The sequence below is a fragment of the Genypterus blacodes genome, unplaced genomic scaffold, assembly GCF_046128005.1.
Source record: "Genypterus blacodes isolate CSIRO-AG114 ecotype Tasmania unplaced genomic scaffold, CSIRO-AGI_Gbla_v1 ptg000031l_1, whole genome shotgun sequence".
Lineage (NCBI taxonomy): Eukaryota > Metazoa > Chordata > Actinopteri > Ophidiiformes > Ophidiidae > Genypterus > Genypterus blacodes.
The window spans coordinates 189,253-212,395 of record NW_027466844.1 but is presented as its reverse complement, the minus strand read 5'-3'; the positions used below and the strand labels follow the sequence as shown (position 1 = coordinate 212,395).

The following is a 23,143-nucleotide window of genomic DNA, read 5'->3' as shown; positions in this document are numbered from 1 at the left end:
GCTGCACCGTGACCTTTGTTTTATATAGAAATGTCCATCTGGTTCCCCTGCTCCGCATCCTGCGCCGGCACATTAAAGGGGGTACGTGTGTGTGCGTGCTAGGTGGCACTGTGGCTCACTGATTACCACTATCAGCTCGTGTACAGAGAGGCAGAGAGCGCAGAGCTGTCTGCACAAGTAGGCGTCTTGCTGAATTTTAAGCGAGGTGAAAAGACTTTGTCCATTGTCTGGAGGTATCACAGGGGAGACCAGACTGTCTTTTTGGTGGCCCTAAGCAAAATAAAAGTTAGGGAATCCTTTAAAGCTCTCTGGCAGAACTGTTCAGAGCTGCTCGGGGACCCAGTGGGATCAACTGTGGTCGTACTGAGAAGCTCCCAGCCGCCCAGATGTTGCTAAAAAGGAAACTCCAGCTCAGCAAAGCTTCCTAGAATCAATAAAAGTAGGAAAGAGTTTTTTTTAAGGCGACATGGCTGGACAGTTTCAAACTCATAAGTAGAGTAACAAGTGAGAATGAATCAGATTTGCTGATGTTAAGGAACACGTACTTGTGTGTGTTACGGTGGCTTTGGTGGGGTTCTTACCTTCAAAAGGTTATTGGTTAGAACCTTCTTATCTGCAAAGACATGTAGATAAGATCAGTCAGATCCTGCAAAATGTGAACGTGCTTGTCTGGCTGTATGTGTGTTTGCGCCTTTTGAGAGACTGGAGACCCAGGTGCACTTTTCTTTTCTCCCAGTGCATGCTGGGATGCTCTCAAGCTCCCCGTGACCCTGAACGGGATAAACGGCATAGAAAAAAACTTGAATAGACTCCGAAAAAAACTATGAAATGAAAGACTTCACCAGGAAACGTTTCTGTCAGCAACACATTTTATTGTACCCAAGTTATTTATGAGTAACTCGGCTGGAGAACGGCAAGGTAAACTCATTTTGGCCGCCCATTAAACCTTTGTCTCCATATAAATGTCCTTCCATGTTATCTGTATGCGTAGCCTCATCATCATCACTTAGTGAAGCTACAATGATGAGTAATCAATGCAATTCGCTGTCAAGCTCATGGGGATTTGGCTTCGCCCCCAGAATAAAATGAGCATTATGCATTTAGGCTTCAGTCGTCTTCACCCATCCAGCATGTCACACACCCCTTATATTTTGGACTAGATTTTCACACCCGCGTCGTCATAGCAACCTGTCTGAGAGGAGCAAGGGGGGGGTGAGATGGAGGAACGGACGGAGATACGAAAATGGACCGGGAGAGAGAGAGAGAGAGAGCGGGAGCACAAAGGACGAGTAAAAGAGGAAGAGAAGGACGAGAACAGGCGCAGAGAGAGACAAGAGAGGGACAAAGGAGAGAAGTAGAGAGAGCGGCACAGAATGGAATGTTTCCATGTTTCCCTGTGTGACGCCTCTGAGAGTAGAAAGCAGCTGTGTGTCCTCCACACTGTTTGGCTTTTAGTTTGGACTAGTTTTATTATCAGGAGAGCAGGAGGACCAAATCAATGGACACGCACCAGTGACTCGCGGTTACACTTAAGTCCGTCCGGGTTGAATAATACACACACACACTCGGAGGTAATTGGCAGGACTGGGAGCTCAGGCCTGTGGGAGCTCGCTGTGAGGGCACTAACCTCTATACAGGCGGTAGGAGGCAAGTGGGGACCCCCTGATGGTCTGGACTGTGTTTCTGTGTGTGTGTGGTTCATTGTTTTGTTGTGTCTGTGTGTGTCTGTGTGTGTGTGTGAGAAGTTTCAATGCCGGCCGAGTCAGAATTGTTCAAATTGAGTGGATTAGGTGGACAAAACCCTGATGGAAATGTAGAGTATTCTGTGGGTAAATAAATAAATAGTTAATCAACTGCGCTCCGTCTGGCCTGGTGTGTTTTCCTCCGCCGAGTTAAATGAATCCACTACATGAAGCTGGCGCGGCGTTCCCACTGTGGGCTTGTGCATGTGTGTGCGTCTCCCCACTGTGACCGCCTCCTTTACATCGGAGAACCCGGCGGTTGCTGTGCAATCACGCGTAGCGGACCACACCTCGCCCCCCGCAGCCGCGCAAACACACACACACGCACACGCACATATATATATATACCGTACTTGCCCACGTACACATACACCAGTGCAGACTTCTATCCAGCCCGAGGCACAGAGTCGCAGTAGTTTGAGTTTTCCCAACGCTCTCTGTTAAAGGAACTGATGGAAGCTGCTTCCCCCCCCCGCCCCCCCACCGGCATTAAATATGCATCCATGGCAGCCTTTCATGTGGGCGCTCAGCCGTGTTCCTTATCCGAAATTCCTGAGGATATTTTCTGATGCTTGCAGCCCACCGTTTTTTTTTCCTCTTCTTTTTTTTATCTCCATCTTTTAATTAAGAAGGAGAATGAGGTCTGCGAGAAAGCGAGCTAATCTTTATTAAATGGAATTTCTGGGCCATTGGGTTGCTCCGGGCCTGGGCTGGTGAAACATCCTGCCAACAATCACCACCAACCCCCGGCGCCACCGTCCATTGTTTCTCATCAATTAACCTTGAGGAAGCGCCGGAAAAAAGTGCCCTGTAAATCGCTGAAAAGCGACCGGTGCCACATGAACGCGGGGAACAGTTCCGCCGCTCTGTAATCATTTCACCCGCTCACCTTTTGCACGTCATCCTTTGTGGATAACTTTGAGCTGAGGCCTCATCGCCAACAGAATCCCATTGCTCATGTTGTCGAAGCGCAGAGCGGCCGCCGGGCATCCAGTCCAGGTTCCATCTTGAGTTAAAACACGGCAATCAATCAGTTTTTGAAGTGTGTGTGGGGATCCTTACTCCTACTCCTCACACTCTTGTGACCAACGCCGCTCGCTTTCCCCTTTCATTCCCTGGCAGCCCACTCTCCCTCTGTCTGTAATTAAAGGCAGCCAAGGGGAACTGAGATGGAGGGAGCATAGGTGTCCATATTTCACAAAGGCAGACAGCAGGTTTTAGGATCCAATGCTCCTGACGGGCCGAGCGGGTGTGTGTGTGTGCACATGTTCCGAAACGTCTACTCGCAACCCCGAGCACACTTTTGTGCCACATGTGCGACTGCGCTGGTAAACCTGAAGCTCATTCTTGTGTGTGTGCGCGTGTGTGTGTGTGTGCGCCTGTGTGTGTGTGTGTGTGTGTGTTTGTGCGCGCCTGTGTGTGTGTGTGTGTGTAGCCGTCTGTAAATAAAGACGACTCTCTGTGCCTCCCATCATGCCAGCACACGCTACCACTGCAATATCACACACACTGATAACACACTCCCTGCACACTTGGTCATAAATCTCCCCACCGCCCCCTCCTCCTCCACCCTCTCTCCTCCCACCGTTTTCCATCTTTCCTGCCGCCGTGGAAATGTTAATGTCAGTGTTTTGTGAACGTAACGTGGCTTTGTCTGTGCACCGGTGCCGGCCAGAATTGGACATGATTGGAACCTGTCGGGGTAATGGGGTCTCTGACCTGGTGGGGATATCGCAGTGTGTTTGTGTCTCTGTGTTTGTGTGTGTGTGTAGGTGTGCAAGAGGACATAAGACACAATTCTGAGCGTGTGTGTGTGTGCAGTGATGTATGAGGTGCAGTCGTTTCCAATAGAGCCTCAAGGGCACGGCTTAACCGCCATAAACAAGCGGCCGCGGCTATCAGTAAGGCGGTAAATATTGATTATTTTAAATGGCTATCGCATTACACTCATAAATATACATTGATTACCCATCCTTTGCGTTGATACCCTTCGATTTAGTTTTGAAAAATGCAAAACCATTACGAGCCAGAGAGACAAAGCTGTTTATGAATTCTTATTTATTTCCCCGAGGGTTCCTTTCGTCCGCCACACAAACAAACAGCTCCACAGTTAAATACATTAAATAAAAAGGAGAAAAATGTATCTTTGTATCCATGTTCATATAACTCACTGCACTTATTACAACTATAATTTTGTTATGTAACCCCAAACCATAGAAATCAGGAAACTACTTTTCCAGGGAGTCGTTCCTCTGCAGTTTCACCCATCAGTTGTGTTCCAGCCCGTTGAAATAAAACAAAACGTCAGTCGCCCCCAAAATAGAACCCAACAACCATCATCCCCACGTTCCACTGGAGACCTAAAACCACCCTCATACCTTCCAGACCCGAGCGACTTTCGCTAATGTTGCGGTCACAGTGTCTGCAAAATATACAACACATCATTAACTGTGGTCTACCCCGGTAATTCAACACCGTTCTCTCCTCTCCATCCGTGCGCTCGCCCTCTTTCTTTGGGAGAGCCTGGAGGGTGCAGATATTTCAAGCCCACGTCTTAGAAAGCAGCCGAGTCGCAAGTTCGTTTTTGGGTACGTGAACTGCGCCTCACCTCTACGCTCGCCAGCTTTTCCGCTTATCCCTGGTTTTCCTTACCGTCTCCGGCTGAGGAGCCCTCATCAGCTTTGACGTTCGCGCCCGTCGGTGGGCGTAGATAATCAGATTTGCCACGAGACGGCAGCCAGTCAGGCGAGGTGAGAATTGAATTTTTGAACACTTTGCCTTTTTGTTGCTCTGATCTGAATACTTGGCGGTGGATAAAAGCAGCATGCCGCCGCCGTTGCCGCTCCCGCCAAAGAGAAAGTGAATTACCAAATTGAAACAGAGGCATCAAAGATTAAAATAGATTCACTGACTTGCAAAGGAACCGAGTGGCAAGACGCGTGGAGCCCAGATTTGGCGCTAAACACAGAGCGAAGCCTCTCGTATTCATGAGAACGCCGCTCAGATTTGAACAGCTTGTGAAGGAACATCCATCATCTCATATCATCCAGCAGGTTGCGTTTATTTTCATGTGTTGTCTGGGTGTGTAAAATCTGTCATTTTGTGAAATTCTGCCGACTCGACTCGCCAAAACGTGGGATCGAGGCATCAGACATGTCAGTCGTATTCGGGCCTCGGGGTGTTCTCGCACTATAAAGCGCGGCGGGGAGCTTGATCTGTCTTTATGCGCTTTTAATTACACACGCCTGGCCGGGCTCCAAATCCCCCAGAGAGCAGGGAGGTAAAGCACACACACACACGTCAGGACCAGCCACCACTTTGCTGGCAGCTCAATATTACCCTACCTAAACACCCCCGAGGGAGGGGAGGGGAGGGGAGGGGAGGAGGGGTTAGGGGAAGGAAGGGAGGGATGGGCAGGCGGAGTGAGAGGAGTGGAGGAGGATTGCTGGCATGCCCGAGGGCAGCGCGGGGTTAATTCGCCCGACACTTTTACAAGAGCCACAGGCAGCTGTCGATCATTCCTCAGCACTTTGACTGACACGTGCAGAAAACAACTGTCGAGGCTACATACAGGTTACACACAAATCACCCCCTCCGAGCTCACACACACACACACACATACACACATATAATAAATTGCATCTCAAAGTATCTGACATATGAATGCCCTCAAGCGCTATTTCCTCCTGAGGAAAATCTGATCAGACATGCTCACGTCACCGCTATGTGGCGTCGCAGTGTAAGAGTTTCCATGGAAAGTTGAATTTGATGTCTTTATCGAGTGTGTGTGTGTGTGTGTGTGTGTGTGTGTGTGTGTGTCTGTCTGTCTTCTGATGCAAATCTGTCAGCGTTTCACCTCAGCCAGAGATCAGAGTTGTCGGCTGATGTGAGCAGACAGACGCCAGTATGACGGATTGATCACACAGGCAGCAATCGGCTGTGTGGGGATGTTGGATCGTGCCGCTCTCTCTCCCTCGCAGGTGTTTTCATCGACACACATTCCAACAGTTCTGTTTGCATTGAAGCGGCTACAGCACGGGGCCGGGGGCAGGGGGGGGGGGCGGTGGTCCTTCACACAGAGAGACCCATTATTTGTCGAATACCCTCGATTTGCACGGCCGCCACCTTCCAGAGAGCCTCCTTACTCCGAAACGAATGCTGTAACCTCCAGGCAATGTCAAGGTGAAGGAAACGTGTCAAATCCATCCCCCCCTCCACCTCCACCCGTCCCCCTGTCCCCTCGTCCCCCCTCGCCTCGCCTCGCCTCGCTCCATGTCTCCCCAGTTAATGACTCCATCATGGTGAGCGTTTCCTTTACCTTAGCCCAGACCACAGGAGCCCAGAGGAGTCGGTCAGAAGGGGTAAGTAGGATACGGGTTGTAATCACAGGCAATCAACTCCTCTCACAATCGGAATTCTGCCGTTCTTTCCCCCCCCCCCCCCCCAGAGGCACGTTTGAACTTAACCCCCCAAAAAACCTGCGATGTTGGAGAAGCCGAAGACAGAGGAAGATGATGACAAGCATTCAGTGTGCCTGTGACACATGAGGATTAAATCTGAGTAAAAGTACAGATTGTGACCAGGTGCTATGCTCCTCTAGAGAAGAATCGTATGGAACGCAGCGTCAGCTGACAGCTTCTGCCAAATATAGCTCTTTGTTTTGGTTCTACTGTATGCACACACACACAGAGTTTATCTTTGCCTCGCGAGTGTTCTCACCAACCCTTCATATTGGCAGCCGGTCCCAGCAAACAAGCAGTGACAAGCCAACTGTAAGGTGCTGTACCCTGCAACCATGAAAGGAAATGAGAGGCGAATTCAACAACCGACTGGCGAAGGAAAGTTGAGAATAGAGCAAACTTAAAGCGCCAAACATACCCCCCCTTTCCTCAGGAGTTGGTGGAGACTAGATGGAGGCTAAAGCACTTGACTTGGTTCTTGATCCATATCCAGAAATGCATCTTCCACCAATTGCCGAAGTTGTCTGACTCTGCCTGTTGTGCACATTTCTGCCCCCTAGTGGCTACGATGCAACGCCGCACCTCGGATCGCTTTAACTCCACTAACGTGTTGCGATTTGCATATTTATTAAGTTCCAAATGTCACTTTTCTCAGCAGGATTCTGTCCATCATCTGCTTTTTGTTTCCACATGGCCAGAAGGCATTAACTCTAAACAATAATGTGACTGTTTGGGTTGTGTGTGTGTGTGTGTGTGTGTCTGTCTGTGTGCGTGTGTGTGCCTGTTGGTGAGAAATTAATGCCAAGCCAGTGAGTACAAAGCAGTAAACACTGGGCTTTGGTGTGTTTCCGTGCCGTTTAAGCAGCTGCACTGATCCCATAAACTTCCTTGAATTTGGCTAAGCTAGACAAAAGGCGGGGGGGATAACCCGTGTGTCACATGGTGTACTGGTGCCGTACCGGCCCAGACAGAGGATAGAACCAGTCTGAGGGGAATTCAACGATAATCTCAATTAGCATAATCATAATTGCAGTAGGGAGTGTAGCAGGCTGCAGCTTAACAGTATACACTAGCATACTTTACACTCGGCCCCGCGACAGACTGCACGCTGCAGACGAGTGAAGACGCTGCCAAGCTTCTTCCCAGAGAGTGAAAACGTCTCCCGCAAGCCCGACGTGGAGAGCCCGGTTTCCTCGTGGCGCCTCGGGCCTGCAGGCTACAATCTGTAATGGGGCTCCGTGTTCTACTAGCGCCCTCTCTCTCTCTCTCTCTCTCTCTCTCTTCTTCATTAACACATACCCAGCCCCCCCCGTTCCCTCACATAGCTCGTAGCACTAACGCCAGTATAGCATCCAGGAATGGGTTTGTTCATTTCAGGGTTTGACAGAGCCGCTCGTACAGAGAGGGAATCAGCAGTCTCGTCTCGTCTCCTGCTTTGGCCTCGATAACCTCTCTGCGCTGCCTCTGCCCGTGGAGTGTTACGCTTTACATTGTGGCGAGTGAGTGACTGAGTGAGTGATATTGTGCGAGCGAGAGAGAAGCCTTGGACTGTGTGTCTCTCAGCCCCCTCCCCCCCACCCTCAGCCCTACGTGCTCTGTGGTTGAGCCTGCTTGTCTGTTTTTCGACTGTGGTCTTTCATCACGTTCACTCCCTTCTCCAACATTCATACTCCCCGTGTGTGTGTGTGTGTGTGTGTGTGTGTGTGTGTGCCTGTGTGTGTGTGTGTAAAACAAAGAGAACGTCACTGCCATCTAGTGGTCAAATCCCCCAACTTGTTTCTGTTGGCTTGAAGAGAAAACATGGAATAATGAAGTCACAGTAAAAGCTTCCACATCTGTGTGTGTGTGTGTGTGTTTCTCCTTCTGTAAGCGCTCTTCATATCGCTCTGTGGGCAGTAAGGCTCATCAGTGAGAGTATCTGAGTATAGAGGGTCAGTTAAGTCAATGAGCGAGGCCTAATTCTTCTCCAATCTTCCCGTGCGCCACCACTTGTTACATATTTGCATATAAATTGCTTTAAATGTCATGATTCTGCCGCTAAAACTCCTTAACCAGCGCTTCTTTAAAATTCATGAATGCTCTCGGATTTTGTCAGGCATGGTTGAGCTGTCAAAAACCCCTTTGACGTATTTGAAATCCCTGCCAGGTGTGTGTGTGTCTGTGTGTGTCTGTGTGTGTCTGTGTGTGTGCGTGTGTGTGTGTGCGTGTGATGTGTGTGTGTGTGTGTGCCCAAACAGTCTAGTTTAGGTAGGAACTGTTTTCTCTCTGGTAGGCAGTGAAGCAGTCCTCTCTCTCGCTCTGTCTCTCTCTCTATGTGTGTGTGTGTGTGTGTGTGTGTGTGTGTGTGTGTGTGTCTGTCTCAGTCTCAGCTACCAGATGGTGAAGGCTAACTCGTCTGTGTCGTTATATGCAGTCACAGTGAACAGTCTGTGGTCCCGTGTACACAAACCAGGATGGGATAACAGTTTTCAGGCATTTCATGGAAACGATGATGGAAACTTTAGCAGTACTATATGCACCAACACACACACACACACACACACACACACGGACTCACATACACACACACACACACACACATTCACTACTGGGCAATCACAGTTTTGACAAGTATTCTTGTTCACTGTTAATTTGTGTCTGCTGGTTGATTGTTTGCCTTGGGAGGAACAAAAGATGGCGTTGGGTGCTAAAAGTAATTGAATGGCCTATTTACATTCTGCTCATTGATTCTGAAGACCTTGATGAGATTCTTTTGGCAGGGGGTTTGTGTGGTTGTGTATGTGTGTGTGTGTGTGTAAGAGAGAAGGAGATGTGTAGAGTCAGGCGCTCTTCAGATTCAAATCAAAGCTTTGACGCTCTTCTTTATAACCTTTGACCTCTAGCATAGAGCCTCTTGTTGTATTCCATCCAGAGCTGTCTGGTAAACTGGACGCTCTACTGGACGCTCTGGACGCTCTCTGGACAAGTGTTTGCTGCATTTGCCGCTGACCTGAACACACACGCAGGCAAAGCTGACTCAGCGGGTGTGCAGTGAGCCGTAAGGGCCTCTTTGATGTTCCTCTACTGGCCAACAAGAGCAGCCACACACACACACACACACACACACACACACACACACACACACAGAGGCAGACACATAAAAGGCTTTTATTGCAGCTGCCTGTGTGTGTGTGTGTGTGTGTGTGTGTGTGTGTGTGTGTGTGTGTGTGTGTGTGTGTGTGTGGTGTGACATTTACGGCCCTTTTTTGCATATTGGCACAATTAACAATTCACTGGCTGTTGTGTAGCATTTTGACTTCCTGTTCACACAAACTCCTGACTGTTTTGTGCCTTTACAGGTAAAAATAGTGGAATGTTCCTTTATTGCTTGTATCATCTGTGTGTGATCAGAGGCTGCGGACGTGTCAGATCATCTAACACGGTGTTGCCGTGTTGGCAGATGTGTGTGTGTGTGTGTGTATGTGTGTCTCTGAGCGTGGCCGCATAATATTGCGTCTACATATACAGGAAACGTCCTGTCCGACCGCCTCGAACAAAGAATGTCGCCCTATTTTCCGGGCAGTCGCTCGCCCGCGTGGCCGCCTGCTTCTGTTATTCTGTGTTCCGAGGCGCCGCGTGTGTGTTTACACCATCTCTGACTCCTCTCTCTAAACGTTGTGACGGGAGCTCTAAACAGGATGCAGGTCAGCGGGGATGTGAGTTTACCAAGAGGATACACAAGCGGCTGGACGAGTCGAGCACAGATTCCGCATACTTTCCCTCCGTCCTTGTCCTGTCCTTGGCCAAAAAGACTATTTTGACTTTCCGTCTCTTGTTTTTCGCCGGATTATTTTCTCAAAATCTGTTTCCTATTTGCTACTGTGTCGCCACCCGACCACCATGTTCCCCCGAGGTCTGAGGCTCTCGTCAGTTACATTGAACTCGCTTGACGACGAGCAGCGAGAACTTCCTCTGGTGACCGTCCAAACCCACGTCTGTCCTCCCCTGCACCTCCATTCCATCTCTCCCTCTCTCACTCTCTTTTCTTCCCCCCATTCCTCCTTCCTCTTCTCCCACGACCTCAGGGAGTCCTCAGGACGGTGCAGCGTTCCAAGACAGGGATGATTTTCTCTCTCTCTCTCTCTCTCTCTCTCTCTGTCTCTCTCTCCCTCTCTCTCTCCGTCTCCCGAATTAACATTGAAAAACCCCAAACCTCATTGCTGAGTGACTCATACAAATAATTGTTACTCTTCGTCGTATCGAGTTACTCCTCCTCCTCCTCTTCGCTTTTGCTTTTTTTTCTTCCCGGGCCACGGGTGCAGTGCGGTATCTGGGCCACTCGCGAATTAGGGCCTTTGAGCGAGAGAGAGAGAGAGAGAGAGAGAGAGATCCAAAACCTTGAGTAGCCCTATAATTTTCTCCTGTTTCTATGATTTCTTTATGACCATGACAGGAAAAAAATACACATTAAAAGGGAGATTGTCTTCTTTCCAGGGTCTGTGTGTATGCATGAGTGTGTGTGTGTGTGTGTGTACTGGAGTGTGTATGTCTGTTTTTCTTAGGTGTGTCTAGGCGGGGCTCTGCATTCTTGATTATTAATGAAAACACACCTTAACAAGGAGCCGGTCGCTTGTCCAGTACCGACCAACAAAGGGAGGAGGAGGGGAGAGACGATGACAAAGGGTTTGAGTGTGTGTGTGTGTGTGTGTGTATGTGTGAGAGAGATAGAGAGGAAGAGAGAAAGAAGGGGAAGGGACGTGGACAGAGACAGAGAGAGAGACGAAGGCCACTCAGTCCGAGTCAGATCAAACTTGATTTTTTGGAAACGGGAGGCTTGTCGAAAAACATTTTGTGAAGAGGAGGAGGGGGTTTAAAGAGAGGAAGAAAAAGAAAGATGAAGGCCCTCCCTCTCCTGCCTGAGCCCGAGTCACTGTAGTCCCCCTCCCTCCCTCCCTCCCTCCCTCCCTCTCCCCGTGTGATGACTGGACCTCTCTGTGTCTCCGCTCGGCGTCTCCGCTCGCTGCCTTTCTCGCTGTAGACATGCATTGTTCTCGCGCCGTACACGACTTGTTGCTCCTCTCCTTCGTAGAGTTGAGACCTCATTGAGGAAGAAACACACACTCCTAGACACACACAACACACACTCCTGACTGGAAAAAGACTTTGGCTGCCTGGCGGTGAGTACTGACATTATAACTGCTCTTTTCTTTCTGCTTTCTCTCGCTTCTCATTCATCTATGCGCTCTCGTCAAAGAGTTTCTCGAGTTTCGCTTTGTTCAGTGAGTTGGCGAGAGGCGGAATGTTCTCTGGTCCTCTTGTTTCAGACTTTCTGCTGACTCACTCTATTAACGTATCACACATGGCTCCCTGCTGTGTGTGTGTCTGTGTGTGTCTTGGTAGCTGAGTGTGATTTAGTTTTTCCCTCCTCGTCCGTGTTTACGTGCTAGTGTGAGTCTTCATCAAATGGAATTGCTTGCCTCTGTCTTCGTGGGTACAGGTTGAGTAAGAGAGAGAGAGAGAGAGGGAGAGGGAGGATGAGTGTGTGTGAAGCTGGCATCCCGTTTCATTACTATTTATCATCCGTCACTCTGGTTCTTATTGATTCCCCTCCTCTTGCGGCCGTTGAGTGAGAACAATAGCCGCACGCCCGGCCAAGACCCGGAGTAAATCAGCTAGCTAAATATCAACACTGAATCTCCTGCGAAAATGTTGTTCATTGATTTGCTTTGTCGCCAGATGCACAGACATACACACACACACACACACACACAGCAGACACACACACCCACACACACAATTGAGCCTTGTCCTCCAGAGGAGCCACATTGTCCGTTGTGCATAATTGTTTGCGTGTTCTGTGTGTAAAGGCTTGTTCAAGGGTCTTGGACAATGAAGTCTGTCACCAGGGGAGATGTGGATTTCTCTCTCTCTCTGGCTCTCTCTCTCTCGCTCGCTCCTTTTCCTGTCCAAGTTTCCCCCCTTCGCATCTGGATCTCCCCGCCAGCTGACAAGAAACAAGGGAGCGGATGGAGGGAGGAAGGGGAGTTAGCTGGCGGGGTCAAAAGGTCCCTCGGTAAACTTCCTTCAGCCGCACAGGAAGGACAAAAACCTCTCGGTGTCGTCGCCTCGCAGACCAAAAAAAAGTGGAGGATGCGCACATAATGGACGTACAATCTCTTGGGAAGCGTTTACTCACACACACACACACATTTGGCCTGTCAGGAAGTCATACCTGTCATTCATCTTCATCTTCCATCCTTCATTTGTCCATCCGCACTTAAAGCGGCGACATTTCTTAAGTGTCAGCAAAACTGGACGCACCAGCTGCTTTGGCCTAGCTATGGGCAGGGGCCAGGAGCGCCAACAGGTGCACGTCGACATCACTCAGTAAAAGGTGATGGGGCGTGGGAGGGAAAGAGAGAGGCAGGGAGACAGAGAGAGAGGGAGAAAACCTCACTCACATCTGCTTCATCATGGGATAAAAACGATGTGGCGGCGGCGATGAAACACCAGACTTGATTCCCTTTGCAGCATTGCAGGAATTGCTCGACGGTGCGGTTTGGGGCCATATGTGCGGCGTTGTGATGCTGCCGTCTCCCTCTGTCAGTGCAGCCGGCGTGCGTCTGCCTGTCGCACCTTTTCTGTCTCTTTTTCCGACAGCGCGTTTCCGCCTGGCGTCTTTGCGTGACTTGCTCGTGAAAGTTGTAGCGACTCTATGAGGTCAGAGTCTTGAATAGCTTCTTCTTCTTCTGTGCTAATTCGATTTCTGCTCCCGTCTTTTGTGCTTAACACGTTTTCATAGGATGCAACGTAATGTAGAGGTTTTAGAGGTTATTCCTGTATTGTTGACGTTGTTTCCCTGGCCTGATGTCAACTTAGCGTCGCACACAACGACCAACCGAGCACGAGAGCCAATGAGATGAGGTCACTTCTGTCAGGGTGGTGGTGTCACGAGAAAACCCTACTGTACTGTACTCTGTGTGTGTGTCTGTGTGTGTGTTCCAGCCGGGTAACAAAGCTTTGGCGTGTTGTCGGGAGCAATAACACATTCAGCGATGATGTCACCCCGCCGTACTCAGCCGCGTGAACGAGACGAGCTGACAAGAGGCCAACGCGGCGCGACGAGCATCAGTGTGCGTCGCAGAGGAAAGTGAGAGAACGTGATGTACCAGCGTAGACTCATACATGGCAGCTTGTAGTGAAGCATGATGTTGTAACGTCCAAATCTATAGGAAGGAATGTGGAAAATGGGTTTAAAGGGAAAATGAAGAAAATCTGGCAGGTTTAAGGTCTGAGTTAATTCCACTGACACTCACCCACATGCATGTAAAAGAATGCTGCATGGCAACCAGCTGTATGCGTGTTACATACATAAAACTCTGGATGTGTGTCAGGAGAGCAGGATCTCTGGCGCGCCGCGAGTCTGAAGCCAACACACACGGGAGGATTCCACCAGTTTCTCCTCCGTCAGGCCTTTCATCGCCCGGTTCTCCAGGATGGATGAGCCTCTGCTGCTGCGGTGCCCTCGGCTTATCCGTCTCTCCTTCCTGATCTCTGACCTGAGCTCTTTATGTCTCTTATCTCGGCGGCGCACGTACGCGCCCGTCGCACAGAATCGGGGATTTGTCAAAGTCGGTTCGCACGCGGAGGAGACAGATTGCCCAGACGTGAGGCTGGGACCGCGCTGAGGCAACATATAGAAAGAGAATGTGTTTCATCATCGCACGTGCACACACAAAAAGCCCTCAAACACACACATACACATAGGATACAGGCTCGTCCAATTACAAAAAGACGCCGTCCCTCTCTTCTTTAGCAATTTTGCGCGATGTCCAACTATATTTTGCACATTTCGGAGACATCAGAGCTTTGTGGGACCCGAGACATTCCATACGTCCTCGCCACATGGCAGCCTGATGGACGTGAGCGTAAAGCTTCACTCAGACTGAGGGTCGGACGCAGAACGTTCCAGTAATCCGCACGCAATTTCAATCAGACTGGAAATCTCATAATCAAGGCAAGCAGGTCAAATGGATGTAAAAGAACCCGGTGAAAGATTTGGATATGGAATGGAATCTTCTTGCTTGATGTTCCCTCCACCAAACAATGGCTAAATGTAAATGCTGATTGGTTTCCTTTCACAAAACCGTCTCATTAAATCTATATTTACCACGTCGGGGTTCAGGTTTACATCCAAGTCCAAGTTCTGAGCGCGTTGCCGATTCCTCGTCGCGTCGAGATGAGAGGATTACAGCCATTATCAGCCAAGGGAGAGAGAAAAAAAGGGAACGCTCCCCGATTCTACCCTGGGCTCTGTGTGGACACAAAGAGCTCTGATTACCGCTGCCACCGCCTGTGCCCCACTTCCCAGGATCCCAAGCACAAACTGGCACGGCAGGACACACACACAGACACATATCATACACACTGATTAGCACTTCCTGACACAGTAAAGTGATGAATACGCACTTTTGTAACCTTAAAAGTCAGAGTAGTTTGTGTTTCTGTTCACCTTTCTTAACTCACACACTCACTAAAACACCAATTCCCTGATCTCTGTGTGTGTGTGTGTGTGTGTGTGTGTGTGTGTGTGTGTGTTACCAAAGGCGACGGCTCAGCGAATGTCACCGGTGATATCACCAATGATGAATGAGTGCTGGAGCCCAACGGGGGTGACATCAGCACGGGGGGAGGGGAAGGAGGGGTCTCAGAGCGCTCGTATCAGCAGCCCCGCCAACAAACACACGTGCAGCCCGGGACTTTCTCACACTCCATACCCCCCCACGACCCCCACCCTACGCACTTTTTGTAATACACCACAACAACACAGGGGGCGCCGGTCTCCTCAGTAGATGATTCTGGAGTAAATAAGAGGTTTACAGGGTTGTAGTTTATAGTAATTCCTGTAAGTGAGCCTCGTGGTCTTGCTCGTCAGACATGGTTTGAGGTTTTCTAGCCCCTGGCACACACGTCCTGTGGCTTGTCTTCCTTGTCTTCCTGTCTTCTTGTCTTGTCTACACAGTGGACGATGAACTGCGGGGCGTTCTAATGTATTGCGAGCTCCCGTCTAGTTTTTGCTGATTTTCCAAACGTTTTTAATGCAAACCGTGTTGACACGCTGGTCACGGGCCAGTGGTGACTTATTTGGAATGGGACTGCAGCTCGTCCGTCTTCCCAGCCCCCCCCCCTAAAACGGTGGCCCTCGTCCAGGCTCACCAAGTCCCCGTCCAGGCCCAGCCAAGTCCCTGTCCAGGCCTCGCCTCTCGTTTCAAGCGCCCCGTCAATCCGTAAATGAATGGCTGCCTCTCGTCGGGACAGCTGCGCTACCAACCATGGGTGGAAAAGTAATTACAGAGGCTACCAGCTATGACCAGAGTTGGTGGTGATAGAAGGTGGGGGGGTGGGGGGGTGGGGGGGGGGGGGCTGCAGATGGACGCACATGTGCTGGGGTGCACGTGAACCTGCTCATGTGAGTGGGGAACTCTTAAATAAGCCACAAGCTCTTTGGAGATGTTGAGGGATGGAGAGGCAGTGATGAATCACAGGGGGAATTGTTTGTTCTCTGGATTCTCTGGGGCGTTAATGACTCGCTTTAAGGCGGGTGTTTAATGGCTGCTGTAAAAGTGAACGCTGGTGAGCACATAAAAGTGCTAAAGTCAAACTGCGGTGTGGGAGAGCAAGAGCCAGAGATTCATATCAAGGCGTCTGGAAGTTTACCTACATACACACCTCTGTACTGCCTGTTAGTGGACCCTGGAGATGCAGTTCATGTCGTTAGATGTTTGAATAACCAGCACTCCATTGTAAGGTCACATACAGAGACATCCAAACATGTCCTCTGGCCTCTGGTCTCTGTCTGGTCTGTCTCTTTTATTTTTCTATATTTCTGACTTTTATGGTTCTTTAATGCAGCTAATCAGGCAAATCATGGCACTGATGAATTCTGCCTCCAGTACTTTGGATGAATTGTGTTGAATAGCTTCTTCTTGTTCTTCGGTGTTAATTCGATTACTGCTCCCGTCTTTGTACTGTTGAGTATGAGACACAGTGAGGTCATACTGTATGTATTATCTGTGTTTTGCCCCAGGGGGAGCTGTTGCTCCAGATGTGCCCCTAACCTCCTGTCCTGCCCTGCCCTGCGCTGCTCCCGTCGACCCTTAATATCCCTTTGAACCCTCTGTCGCTCTGCTCTACCTCCTTCTCCGCCTCTCTGGCATCCTCCGCCGTTGCATCACAGCCAAAGCTCAGGCCGCAGCTGTAAACACGTTTCCACCACATATCCTGCAGTCTGATATCAGACATGCATGCTCATAAACAGGGGAGGCTGAGCGACTGGATGAGGTTGAGACTGAGGTAAACGCTGCGACTGCTGATTGTACAAAGCTTGGTTTGTTTTCATTCCAGTCCAAAATCTAACAGAAACCATAAATAGTAAAATGGTGTTGTTTTTACTTTGCATTCCCAGTTGCATCAATCAAGCTAATGTTGGGTTACATTTAAAAGAAAAGTCTAGATCAAGAATTAATGAAGATGGCCTTTACGGGCTGTTGCAAGTGAACTCATCCCTTGTTGCGACATATTAAGTGGACCCATGTGAGACGTTGTTGTTTTGGTTGTCATGGTCTCTCCAGACGCCGGGCTCCTGGCCACAGAGGTCGGACCAATTCCCCTCAAAACTCACGCCCACCTTTTGGAAATGTCCCCACCCGGCTCCAAATCCAGATGTTTAATTACCTGTCACGTTTAATAAAGAGAATGTACTTTAAGTAGTAATGCAGGGATCTGAGCTCAGCGACCTCGTACAGCTGGGCCTCATTGTATTTCACACTTTGACAGAGAGAGAAGAAGTTTGAAAGCTTCTGTACTTTCTCATAGTTTGATGGCGCGTCTATCCCGCCGCAGTGTGTGAGAGCAATATCTGATTTCTGCAGCGAACGTAAAGCACGGCAGGTCCACACGTGTTCTCCCTTACACTGTTGGAGGCGGAGTGGAAGATAATGAGAGAGGGGGAAGGTAAATATTACATCGGTCTGGGATTAATGCCAAGCTCGGCGCCGGTGGACATGGATTTCTTTTCGACGGTGTGATGCTCTGCACCAAACCCTGCAGCAGAACCCCCTCCCCCCCCCCCCCCCCCCCCCCCCCCCTCCCGTTGTACCAACCCAGGCCTCCTGTGAGTGTGTGTGTGTGTCAGGGACTCTGAGCTCGCTTTCATCCCTTAAACCGTCCGTGTTCCGACCCCGTCATTACCTCCCTCTGTCTTATTGCTGTATTTTTTGCAGCTTTCACTTCAATCCAACATGTTCAATCACATCACTTTGACATTTAAACACCTACTGTACTTTAATAGAACAATGGAAAGTAGTAACAGTAGAAAGTATCTTCCAGTGTGTGTGTGTGTGTGTGTGTGTCTGTGTGTGTGTGTGTGTGTGTGCCTGTGTATGTTCAATCATGACATATCCTATATAAGAATGTGTCCTTACCTCAGGCAACTGCATCCAGAACTCAACCCTACACATTTTGAGTCTCAGTCGCGCGGCGTTAACCTCTCTGCTGCTGTAGACTCGGCTCCAGAGGCGTCACACACCGGTGGCCAGAGGGGTCGTGGGGGTAAGCTGAGTAGGCTCATTACCGCTCTGGCTCTGGCTGTGGCCTCTAACATAAAGTGAGAGGACAGTCGCTAAACTCACAGCTCTAATGACCACCCACTGCTCCGTTTGTTTTTGTTTGGGGGCTTAGACGTGAGATGTGTGTGTGTGTGTACAGAGAGCAGATAGAGCGACAGGGGAACAGAGTCAGGCAAACGGAGAGAGAGACGTGTGAGAGGTGGGCTAATTGGTTCTGGGTGAGCGTCTGGGCCGAAGAGTTAGGGACTGGACTCCCCGCCGGCTCGTAATGAGCCCACATCACGCGGCAGCAACATCACTGTAACTTCTGCCGTTTCCATGGTAACCTCCGGGCTCCCCTTTCACCACGCGAGAGGTCCTGACGCTGCCAATTACAGCCAAAGAAAAGGACGGGACCAGACACAACAACAACCTGGTCTCATCGCTCACATGAGGTTTACATTGGGTTTGAAACTGGAACCTCCTGTTGTCGTAGCGTAGCGGATGAATGCAGACGGAACACAGAGAGCAAGTTTGACCTGTACGGATGCGTCTCCACGTCAACCTGTTTAAGTAATTAGGAAAGTACACAAGTCTTTGTTGTGTTTTGTGTTTTTGTGGCTCGGCGCTGCCACCGGGTTCATATTTCGCCGGCGTAAGCACGATCCTCTGGGCAAAAATAGCGGGAAATTCCTGGGAAAGTGGAGGGCTCGCAGCGGTTGAGCTGAGCTTGCACTATGTTTGTGTGTTGTGCGGTTCGAGCGTCGTGTGCACGGGCCAGACAAGACAGACAGACGGAGACAGATGGAGACAGAGCTACACAAACACACAGAGAGAGAGAGCGATACACTGTCAACAAGCAAAAAGGATGGATGGACACATGGGCAATGGGATATGAGCTGTGGTCAAGGTTAGACTGTGGACCAAACCATCTAATGATGAGAGCAGGGAGGTGTTATGTAACTCCACTCTCCTCTGAGGCCAAAGAGAGGAGACGACATTCTGTCTGACCACACGTATGTTCTTTACAGAGTCAACCAGTTCCTCTGTAGTACCTGTAGAGAAGAAACCTCATACCTTCTCCACTCCAAGTATTAGTACTACCCTGATGGTTTTGACTTTAGCAGTAATTCATTGCTGCTCCCACATAGAGGGACGGATCTCCTCTGGTGGACATTGCAGTGTGAACAACATCTGAAATCGGGCATCCTCTGTGGAAGTTTGTGTCTTAGTTTGTGAATAAAAGGAGTCAGTATTCTGCTTTTGGCCCTCGAACATGAATTATGGTATTAGGAAACTATTTTATTCCAACCCAGTGTTTAATACCAGTGTCTCTAACAACAGTAGCCTGGTGTAACACCAACACTGAGGAGTATTGGGGTTCTGTTAAATACTTCTGCAGGGCTGGAAACCCCTCAGCGTTGAGGTTTTGACAATCGTCCATCCTCATGAGTCAGAAGTGTGTTTTCTCGTGTCAGCATGTAGTTAAAAAATGACCACTGCTTCGCCCCTGACACGCAAATGGCCGAGCGTGTGTGAGGGGAGGGTTGTGTGTTTGTGCGTGCGTGCGTGCGTGCGTGCGTGTGTGCGTGCGTGTGTGAGAGACATGTGTTGGCTGTGTTGAGGAGTGACAGTCATGGCAGAAGGCCGCGCCACAGAACAGCCCGGGGTCACCCTCAGAGAGCCAGTTATTATAACAGCTAATACACAAGCCAAATGGTAACCATGGCTGCAGCTTTTTCCTGCCAGCGGTTCAACATAAACTCACACTCGATCTGGAATACGTAAGGAAACTGTAAAGTTATAAACACGGGTTTGCGGTATTCCTAAATTAGGACGTTTGTTATCCCGACTTCTGTTCCTGAAGTGTCTCCCTTCCTGCCACATGTGAGGTGCGGGAGCAGGTAGGAGTGTTTAGCAGCAGAGACAGACCCATAAAATCTATACCAAGCCCTACTAGCTTCTGTGTGTGTGTGCGTGTGTGTGTGTTTACATGCGCCTTTGTTCCTGTGTGTACTCGTGTCCTATATAAAGCCGAAGCGAGCGCTGTAAAGCTCAGCTCGGGATGAAACTTCAGGGTGTAATTATACACGGTGCGTTCACTGCACACATGCTCATTAATAACCCAAACTGCACTTTGCTCAAAGGCAAACATATGGCACCGCCACTCGTCTGACACGGCACGATATGAGAGCGGATTATACACTCTCACTTTGTGTCCAGCATGGGAAAGGAGTGTGTGTGTGTGTGTGTGTGACTTGTAAGTATGTGGGAGGACAGCAGGGGGCACCAGCATGTCCCACTGCAGACGGAAAGCTGTGTGAGGGATCAACTGGGTCCTTGCCTTTTGGTTTCTGGGTAATTACTACGGTCAGAACACACACTAAAACATGAAACAGCCGTCGTATTGCCTATGAAAATAGTTTATTCCGCTTCGGTTTTGAGTATTGACCACTTTGTTTGACTCCAAAGAGAAGCTGTTCAGTGTTGTTGTCGTACGTTAGGAGGCTTCCCTGTGTTCTTTTAGTGTTTTTGGTACTGCAACATTTTTCCATTTCCTATTTTGCAACCAAAACCAATCTGGCGTGAATTCAGTTGAGACTTTTGAATTTGTGAACGCCACATTAGCACTTTGAAGCTTTAAACAGTCATGACTGAGGTGGCCAGTGTAATGAATGACACACAGCACATCAGCTTTCAGCCTGGCACTGCCATCCTGACGCCAACGCAGCTGTCAGCTGAGCCGCAACACACCAACTCCTCTCTGCTACGCAACCACCTAAACAAACACACACACACACACAACTTTAGCCCCTCTCACTGCTTTAAAGTATACCTGCTAAAATGCGGTTTATTCTTCTTCCATGGCTTCTCTCCATCCCTCTCACACACACACACACACTGCCTGCAAGTGTGAACAAAACACTGTTAAAGCCCAAACACAAACACACACACACTGTATGCATTCAATTACACCATTCAGGCATTTCACACAGTACTGCTCATACCTTTGGAAGCTCGCTTACATCCAAAACAACATCTGTCCCCTCAGTCGCGCCTGATTAAAACACCCTGGAATCTCAGCTCATACACACACACACACACACAAAAATAGTGTAATATAATCACCCACCACATGGCCGTGGCGGAGGCGGGCATTGCATGGAGAATCTGAGGATCCAGGGCTTAGCAGAAATATGCTTTGGTTGTTATACGACGGCTTTCTCTACACGCCGCACATGAAAGTGGGCCGGCAGGCAATTACTGCTGCAGTAACGAAGGAAAGAGGCGAGTCATTCTTGCAGGATTAACTCGGAAATGCTGGATTTTACAGCAGAACACGGCAAACGTTACTGTGACAGGCTCACCGAAAACGCCAAAATCACACAGATGTTCATTTCCTTTGCCTCTCTCGCTCGCTTTCTCTTTAGCCTGAAGCTTATTCAGTGTTTGATATCTGAGGTTGAAATTCGGCCCCTGCATTCAAAAAGGCTTGCGTGTTTACGGCTGACCAACCTATGAGAACTGACACGCACACGCAGAGAGAGAGAAGGAGAGAGCGCAAACAGGGAGCGCCGGCCGTTCATCATTCCTCCCTGCAATCTTTGTTTTCAGTGGAAAGGCCGATGTGTTGATTTAATTTAATGAGCTGGTTAGCTTGGGGGGGTGGAGTAATTAGCTCTCATGCTAATTGGGTTCGTGTGATAACTCCCAGACGAGGCTCGGCGGTGTGTGAAGCCCGGCCGCCTCCTCACACGAGCAGATGAATAAGGATGATGAAAGCTAATGCTGTACATCCAAAGCGGTGCGAATGAAACTACTGACTGACCTTTAACCTACGGACAAATATCTCCATCTCGTACCGTCTCGTTCGTCAAACCCTCTCGCCATCCAGAGCGGGTGCGGGTCGCGACCTCTCCACTGGCCTGTATTATTTAAGGAAAGGGTCACTGACCTGCTGGGGGTCACTCTCACTTTCATATCAGGGAGGTCCGCCGCTCCTCTGCATTCTTGCTCTATCTCCACCGCTCAAGCCAGGGCTGTGATCCCTCTGCTCCATGACCCCCTCGTCTTCATTCCTCTCCTTATCTTCATCTCTTAGTCACTCCCTCGCTACCGGCACGGGCTAAACTTAACGTCCAAGGTGTGATCGAAAACAAAACACAATTTTGTCAGAAATATATTATGTTATAGTTTGATATCACAAGCTTCTCTCTCTCTCTCTCTCTCTCTCTCTCTCTCTCTCTCTCTCTCCCTCTCTCTCCTTCCCCGCTACTTTCGTCATTTCTGCGCTCTTTGTTTGAACACGTTGCCCAATTCTGAACGAATCCCACTGAGTCACCGTCAGCACAGAATTGCACACCGACGAGCCGCTTAAATCCCGTCCAAATGCAGCGGCAGACACTCTGCTTCAGTGGAACTTCACTGTAAGTCCTCTGGCTTCTGCATATATGCTTTGCTCAGCCTGTGGGAGTGTTTGGGCGGTTAATGAGAGGACTCAGGCAGCAGGGGAGGGAGATGATTTTCTGTAAGTTGGCTGCCATGTCTTTCTACCTGCGGTCCTGCCTGCAGGGAGCCGTGGAGTTAAAGCTCGTCTGAGACACACACTGATCTTCTTTGATTCTTTTAAGGCAAAATTTGACTGGAAAAAATCCTTCCTCTCCCTCCTCCTGCTCCTGATTCTCTCCTGCTCACCTCCCTTTTCTGCGTAAGGAATTGACAAATCTCAATGTTAATGTTGAATCAGAACATCTGTCTAAAACAACTGACAAACAAACGCCGTCCTGAGTCACATCCACACCCAACATGGTGTGGTTTTCCTGCTCCAACTTGATCCTGAAAAACACGGAATTTCAGCAGGATCAGTGCCGCAGAACAAAGGGGGAAACATATGATACTGCAATAAAAGTTTTAATAGATAATACTAAACTAACTAACCTTTATATAAAAGAAGCCCCTTTTTAATTTGGGATCCTTGAAATCAATAAAAGTGGTCAAGTCCAGTGAAGATTTATAGAAAATGTGGATTGGCTGCAGGCATTTCTTTTATATGTTCAATCAAAGGAATAAAATCGTAACATGTAATTAATAAACAGGATATAAGCATACGGGGGAATAAGAGTCTAGCAACATAACACCTGGATAAGTGGTGAGTGTCAGGAAAGAGAGATAACACGCATGGGCACACACACACACACACACACACACACACACACACACACAGGCATGCCAACAGTGTTTGATGAGTGTGTCCTGAGTCAACAGGTGGTTCCTCCTCTGCTAATTAACTGTCTGACCCCTCTGTTTAAGGCCCCGCAGGTGGGGTCACACTGTCATGTATCGGGGGGTGGGAGTG

At 49.3% G+C, this 23,143-nt stretch overlaps 1 protein-coding gene across 3 annotated transcripts in view; it reads left to right on the top strand.

Moving 5' to 3' along the window:
• The window catches only part of sash1a (SAM and SH3 domain containing 1a), a 129,521-nt gene that overhangs the window by 64,912 nt on the left and 41,466 nt on the right, over nucleotides 1-23,143 (top strand). The window contains exon 1 of one of the 3 annotated variants that reach the window (XM_076145860.1): nucleotides 11,249-11,358. The exons of the other annotated variants lie outside the window; for them this stretch is intronic. The gene's annotated coding sequence lies outside the window, so the exon portion shown is untranslated. Of the gene's footprint in view, nucleotides 1-11,248; nucleotides 11,359-23,143 lie in introns of those variants that run through there. 3 annotated transcript variants of the gene reach the window in all.